Source organism: Cupressus sempervirens, chromosome 9, assembly GCF_028749045.1.
Source record: "Cupressus sempervirens isolate cs-2001-9-10 chromosome 9, ASM2874904v1, whole genome shotgun sequence".
NCBI classification, from domain to species: Eukaryota; Viridiplantae; Streptophyta; class Pinopsida; order Cupressales; family Cupressaceae; genus Cupressus; species Cupressus sempervirens.
Window position 1 is genome coordinate 580,021,765 of NC_143126.1, and position 8,180 is coordinate 580,029,944.

At 34.3% G+C, this 8,180-nt stretch overlaps 1 non-coding gene across 1 annotated transcript; it reads right to left on the minus strand.

Moving 5' to 3' along the window:
* Positions 1-6,908: 6,908 nt before the first annotated feature.
* Positions 6,909-7,224, minus strand: LOC149539992 (signal recognition particle RNA). Its single transcript, XR_016356639.1, has one exon.
* Positions 7,225-8,180: the final 956 nt, after the last annotated feature.

Consider the following 8,180-nt stretch of genomic DNA (forward strand, 5'->3'; position numbering starts at 1 on the left):
CTTTAATTGAAATGGAAAAATACTTCAATATGTTTAGTATGATTATGAAAGGAAGCATTCTTTTTCCAAGTGAATAGTACTATTATTATCACAAAATAAAGTGGAACCATGACACACATTGAGGAAAATCTAAATCACCAAATCAGAAAGAGAAACATTTTCAGCTTCTATCAAAGAAAGAGACCTTTCCTATTGCAACCTTAAGGCCCAATTAATCGTTGCTCTCACAAAAGTAAATGCATAACCAGTAGTATATTCTCTATTGTCTAAGTTTTCATCCATATTAGAATTACTAAAACATTTTATGCATCCTTTCCACCAAAATACTGCACAAAATTAGAAGCTCCTTTGAGATACATCAAAATCCATTTAACTGCATTCAAATGCGGTTTACCCATGTTAATTGTAAATCTACTTACTACTCCCACTGTGTGGGAAATGTTTGAAAGAGTATTGACCATAGTATACATAAGGTTACCCAAAACTAAAGAGTGTATAATTCTCTTTGTTTCTTCTTATTTATCTTGTGTCTTGGGTCACATGGTTCAAGTTAAAAAAAAATGATCAGCTAATAAAGTATTTACCACTTTTGCATCTTCCATGCCAAACTCTCCAAAACTTTGAGAATATAATTTTCTTCTGACAACCTTATTTCTTTCTTTCATCTATCCTCAATAATGATCATACCAAGTACCTATATTTTTGGCCCTAAGTCCTTCATTGCAACCATTATTTTAATTCACAAGTTGACTTCAAGTTAGAGCTAGTAACTTATTCTCTAAATCCATGCATCATTTTCATGTGTTTATTAACTGTGAACAATTGCGTCTGATCATAATAGGTTATATGAGAATCCTTACTCTCGACTATGATAAATAGTGGTGCATCTACCTCCTCTTGCTTGTATGGTCTAGCCTAGAGTTCTCTTTTTGTTTCATTTTGGATTCAAGACATAAAATATCTTAAATAGATATCCCCTTTATGAGAAAATGGATTCCATTTTGTGTCATGTGGAACAACAAAATTTGTGTCATGTGGAACAACAAAATTGTGTGATATATATATATTGTAGGAGAGTTAATGAAAATTTCATAAAATTATTGATCTGTATCCATTGAGGGATTCATCATTTTGAGCATCATCATCAAATTTTAATTATAATACCGCTCTTTGAGATAAAAGGTATACACCCTCGTTGGTGATCTTCACTTCATTAACTAAGGGACTAAGGTTGTAATCTAAGTTATTTATCTTTAAGCATATGAATCTCCTCATCCTTTTTTTATATCTCAATTTATTGGTTATCCATAATTCTCTACAATTTTTCTCTCTCTAATTCCTATAGAGATCACTGGATTAACATTCTTTATCCAGGCTTATTCCTACATTAAATATGGTGGATAGGTTAGGTGTGGTGTCTAGTCCCATATCTTCTATAGAGGGATAAATAAATTGTGGGTTATACAATTATCTCCATGTCCACGCTATAATATTTTTTATGTGTTATCTTCTATCAATTATTGTGTAATAGTCACCAACTAATCAAGGCCATCCAAATTCTAAGTCTAATTATGTGTTTCTTCAATAACAAAAAATTCTTCTTGTATAATGTTTTTATGTTCCATGGGAACATTCTCACCTTTTGGAACATCTTGTGAAAACATTCTCTAAAATATCTTGCTCCAAAGGAACATCTTCATCCTTAAGAAGAGTACCCTCTCCTGGGGCACTATATTCCATTAGAATATCTTCCCCCTACTAAACATGTAATTTATCCTCCCTATGTACTTTCAACCCCTCCTCCATGTTAGTGAATTCAGAGCATTGTATCACAATAGAAGTAGTTTCCTATACAAGATTTGTCTTTGGAGGTTTTATTTTTAATATATGACTTCTTCTAGTAGGAGCCTCTTTTGTGGCCCTATGGGTACTTTTTTTGTTATCTTTATTTGAAGGGGTTTTGGTAGAGGATGTGGTCACATGGAAGTCTTTCGGAACAACCTTCCTCTTCCTAGGAGAAGGAGTAACCTTCATAGCTTGTTGATCTAGCTACATTGCCTTACCCTTACCCTTTTTATTTCTACTACTTGATTGTGTCCTTACAAAAATTTGGGTGTCACTTATTCATGAGGTTTTTGGAGAACACTTTTAATATTCTCATATGATGTTTTGGATGCTTGAAGCTCTAATGTTTATTTGGATGCAATAATATCTTATGAAGGTTCACCTTAGATTAGGCTTGAGGGAGTGAAGTGTCCTCTCTAATTTTGATCATCCCTCCTAGGATACTAACCCTACGATGCAGTCTAGTCACTTTAGGTCGTACATCCTCTAGCTCAAATATTTTTATTGCTACAATGTCAACCCATGTTATTGTGGAAACCTAATGCAAGAGGACCTGGGGGCTCATAAAAAAACTATGGGACAACTATGATTCATAAGGGGATTCATCAAGGGTAATGGTCAAATAGGGCATATAAGTCCATTTCATGTCCAGTCATTTGGGGCTAATTTGGAGTATTTTTAAATTGATGTAATCAAAATTGTTATAAGGGCTACATGTAAGGGTTATTTGATTTTAGTGATGAATTAGGCTTGGAAGGTCTTGGAATGACCATTAAAATGTAAAAGGGAAACATTAGAATAAAGGATGCCTGAGCAACTTGTAAATTGACATATTTTTTCTATTTCTCTACCAAAATGCAACCTTGTGAAATAGTGGTTACGTCAGTTCAAGGGAAGTTGCCATTAGTTTAAAGGTTGTTTGTCAATTCATAGGTTTATATAAGTCTATAGATGATGGAGAAACCCATGGATGAGCATTAGAGTAGGTTTAATGTGTTCTAATTGAAATAAAAGTATCAAAGTTTCCTATATATTTTATACTTCGATAGTTATTTGGTACCATAGGCAACAATTTTTTACAAGGTAGAAGTTACACTTTCAAAGATTCATTTACAAGGCATGTTAGGGAATTGACTTAACAATATGTTGGTTGTTATGGAATTTTGGGTATTTTTAGAGATATTATATTTTAATTGTAACTATCACAAACCTTTGGTTAGGGTAAACAATGATTGTATCATGTTTGATTGTAATTATCACAAACCATTAGTTAGGATAAAGAATGATTGTATAGCATGTAGTTTTGTATTGTTTTACATGGAAATAAACCCAAAAATGGGTAGGATGATGGGGGAAAATATGTATTAAAATCTATCACTATTTAAGAGTTTTATATGTGGGTTTTGCCACTGAGTGGTATGTGAGTATGTTTAGGAGTTGACAAAGATAGAGTTTAAGGATTGGAAGGACTTTGTCAATTTAGAGAGGTTAGATAGTGTGTGAGTGTTGAAGATAGAGAGGACTATGTGAGAAGGATCTTGGAATATAAAAAGATCCTAAGTTACACTATTTTGCAAGGTACCTTCATATCCTCTTGCAAAATGGGACAACACAGTCTACAAAGTGTAGCTAAAGCATGGTTAAGATCTAATTAGTTTGTGTTGGAAAATTATAAGAGTAGAATGTTAGGAATGAATGATAATGTTAGAGTTTGTTAAAATCTAGTATGTTGAGCATGGTGGTCAGAGGGTATCTTTATATTCTGACCATTAATAGTTCTTGATAGAACCATTGAGTGGGTGTAGGGATTCGATGATTAATTAAACGGATTTAGTGTTGCTCCAAGAAGGTAATGAATAAATTTAGTGGATTAAGGGGATATCTTTGATGTTAGAAGTTGTATCTCATAGTCAAGTTGAAGATCCAGTCCTTAACGCATAAGAAAAATATGTGAATAATTGTCTTCTGCATCAAAACCTCCTTTAATCTCCTCTCTACAATAAGCTTAATTAAAAAGTGGTGTGAAATAGAATTTGGCATATATTTTTGCACTTTTGTGGAAATGTGGAGGAGAAAGTTGTATAACACATTTGGGACATTTATTGGCATATTATTATGTTGAATGTGGCTCAACATCTTGAAGTGAACAAAGTGTAGATAAGATTGTCGCCTTTTTCATGTGAGATATTTAATCTCAAATATTTTTATCTAAATATAATCCTTCAGCAATGTTATTCTCTTCATACCCTATTTCATGTCTACTACAAAAAGAGGTTCTAGGTGTAGGGTAAACTAAGCTCTATCTAGTATGGCATTTATGGTGTCAGGATACATATCTCCTTCTATAGGTAACCTAGTTACCTCTGCCACAATTGTCTCTGAAAGTTCCACTTTCAAATCCTTTACATTTGCAACATCATTTTTAAGAGACCTTAGAAATGTTATGGCAATCTTGTCATCATAGTTACTAAGCTTCAATAAATAATTTACCAACCACAATCCTCAAACATCTACCAATAGCTTTGATCTTGTAAGAGTACATTGAGCATAGTCATCTCATGGCAAATGAGAGCTCCATCCATGATGATAAATGGAGAAAATTGCTTGTCAGAATCCAATAGTTATGAAAACCCTTATAAAAAATCATATACCCAGCTACAAGGTTCTAAAGCTTAGCTCTGAATTGATACAATATTGGCTGAAATTTTCACAATCTCTTACTCAATCAATGTATATCTATTAAGCCTTAGTTTCTATTTTTACTCTACAATTGCCTCTGTTTATAAATTTGGCATAGGAATGATTTATGAGGAGGTGATGAGACATAAGTACTTTGAGAAGTTTTTTTGTAATTAAAAATGTCACATCGCCACATACCTTGATAAATGAGAGATGCAACAATTTCAAATAATAATAACCCATTTTAAAAATTGATGTAATGCCCATAAATAACTAGGCATGACTAAGCATAACACATTGACTCCCCCCACCTCCTAACTCAAAGTAGACAATAGGTCCCACTATTTTTAATAATGCAACATAGAACAAGTTTGTGTGGTAATAGAAATAAATTGAACTGAAGTAAAATTAATACATTTTATGTCCTATCCCTAGTATTGAATTAATATACATCCTTATCACCCTCACAATTATGAATTTAACTACCAAACCCTTCATGCAGTAGCTATAAGTGACTTAAAAAGGTGATGTTGATCAGATAACATGAAAGGTTAGGAGTGCTATATTACAAAGAAAAGTATATCTACTAAAGGAAAAAATATCTATTATGAGTAATTGAAGAAGGGTTGATTATGTGGAAGAAGATAACATAGCAGGTTCAATTTCTTCAAGTATAAAAGTCATGACTGACTTGTATTCTCCGAATTGTTGCAAAAACTCCACCTTCATTTTAGGTTTGTGATGCAATGTCAAATGGTGCCCATTAACAAGAAACGTGTATCTCGCATGATCAATGGTTGTGAGTTTAAAAAGTCCATTATCATAAACCTTGGTTATTTTATATGAACCTAACTAGCATATTTAGAACTTTCTTAGAGTGTTTTGATAACTAGAGTCAAATCAAAGAGCCCATTTACCCAAAAAGAACTTCTTGTCATTTATATATTTGTTGTGCCATTATTTTCTTTGACTTTGAATTATTTATATTTTGTATAGTGAAAATTTCCTAAATTTATCCAAAGCATCGAGTTATAAGATTATTTCCGTCCATGGTATGGTTAGACATTTATCTTAGATGAGAAATGTTATGAGTGTCTTGAGTTCAAGTTCAATTGGCATAATTGTTTTTTTAGAATAAACTAGTTTAGATGATCTAAAACCAATTGTTGTATTTCATGTTGTTTTATATGCCCTAGTGGATTACTAAGACCTGTTAGCCCTATATCATTTTTGGATTGTAATTGCCTTAGTTAGAAGTGATGTAGGAGCATCCAGAGGTATAAGGACAATCCTGTGTCACCCAAAAAAAATGTACTTAGACTTAGTTTTTGTTTCATGTCTTTACATTTTTGGATACCCATTTGGGTCAAATAAAGGTTCCAACTCTCACACTTCCACTATCAGTGTGTTTGAAAATCTCATAAATATAGGAGCATGCAATTTGGCCATCATTTTGGTGACCTAGAAGGTGTGAATTGGCCAGATGAATGTAATTGTGATTTAGAGCATTCCAAAAAAAGAATCAGGTCAAAAGGCTCCACAGTTTGAAAGTTATTGCAATTTTTTGAGTTTTGGAGACCTCCTAAGAATGCTTCAAAGTTAGGTTAGGGGCATTAAATGACCTCTAAAAGGGCCAAAAAATGGGGCACAAGCGAAGCTGATCCATAGGGCTATAGAGAACTTTGAGAGCTTTCCGAAAATGTAAACAGTTCGTCAATCAAAGCTACGATTCAAAAGTTATGCCTCCCAGAAGTTCGGTTACCGTTTCTGAATTCTTCTAGATTTGCACTGACTTCTAACGCTACTTCTGGAACCTTCTATTTTGTCGGTGGATGCCTACTAGCACTTTCTACAATGTACTCCTAGTCCTTAACCCTCCGAGGTCTATTTAAGGAGATTTTTGGCATTGTAAAAGGCAGTTCAGAGTGGAGTTTGAGAGGAGATCCTAAAAGGGGAAATTATCTCCAGATTTTATGCTATTGTAAGCCCTTAGGGCATGTTTTGAAGTTTATTTTCTCTCTACTATTTGTACTAGCTTATTTTCTCAGTTAATATAATTTTCCTTTTCTGTTCATTCCATTCTGTTCTTGGGTTGTGTCCCCATCAAGAAGAGACTATATTTCCCTATGTTTATTCCTTCTTGGTCATTAACATGTAGGTGGTAAGGTGGAGACTTTATACACCTGATATTATACTTATTGGCCAAATTTTTCATGAGTGTAGAAGTCAAATGTTATTATTGGTAAGTGACTATTTCCTTAGGGAGCCTATATCTTGTAAATATTTCTTCATTGAGGAAATCAAAAAATTTGTGACATTTGTAATTTCTATCTTATAGGGAAAATAGTCCCCATGAAATAGAAAATAGAGATTAGTGGCAAGGAAAATGTGGAGGTCTGAGGATGCGAAGGCTGGGAGGATCAGTGGTTAGAGGGGCAAGTGGTGCGTAATCCTTCCACTATAGGGAGCGAGACCTGTTCGTTGCTCTATGAAACCAGCCTCACGCGTTCCCCTCCGCCTTACGCTGCAAGATATGGCATCCTTCCTTCGAAGGATGGCCCCACAACAACTCTCAACTTGGATCAAGGTGGGCCACATTATATGCCATGCATTTTCCCTCCTCACCAGCTGTTTAACTCTCCTGTTCCTCCACCTTATGCATCCCTACTCAGGTCACAAGCCCATGTTACCAAGCTCGACAAATCACACCGTCAAACTCTTTGTTTTTAAAAATGTATTTTATTTCTTTCTTCCCGTGTGTGGGATACATGTCTATGCTAAAGGCTTCGCCACCGCTCATTCAAATTAACAATATTGTTTTCATTTCCAATCAACTCCGCTTCTCATTTCAAAATTCACATGAAACGTGTAACACAATCTGGTCTGCTCTTGCGTTACCAGATTTATGCAGGGAGATCTAGCTTAACACAATCCCACAAATCTCCATCAATTGTAACCTTCTTGAAATTAGATGATGGTGGCTCAATAGAATTCGTCAACATAATATCACCTGCAGTATTCCCCTAAATCGTAAAACAATCCACTTTCTATCATGCCTTTCCACATCCTCTGGATATCTGCACACAACTTCTTATAAATTAATCATGCATCTAAAATAGATGCAATCATCACAAAGTCTTTTCAGCATACTCTGTTTAATCTTTCTTTCTTTTAAGTCTCACTACTTTAAGTGAACAGAGTAGAACAGATCGATACAAATTTTTCTGCATGGAAGCAGATAGAAACTATTTGGCAAAGATGGAAATGAGAGGATCATTAATGCATAAGCCACTAATGAGCATAAATTCCAACCAAAGGTAGAAATGGTTAAACCACATTACAAGTTGATTTCTGCAGAACAAATAGTGACTGAGTGTCCAATAACAATAGGTTTTGATAATAGAAAAATCCTCATAACTCTGTCCATAGGAGAAGACAGACGAACAAATGTCAGAACTAATGGACATAGAATGGAAGACAAAGGCATTACCATAAAAGGCTTCAGAACTTCAATCGTTAACCTCATGAATATGCTAGGGACATTACTCAGCCAAAAGGGCATTACCATCCACTCATACAACCCTTCGTTAGTTTTGAAGGTTGTTTTCCACTCATCTCCCTCCCTAATCTTTGTTTGATGGAACTTACTTTTGAGA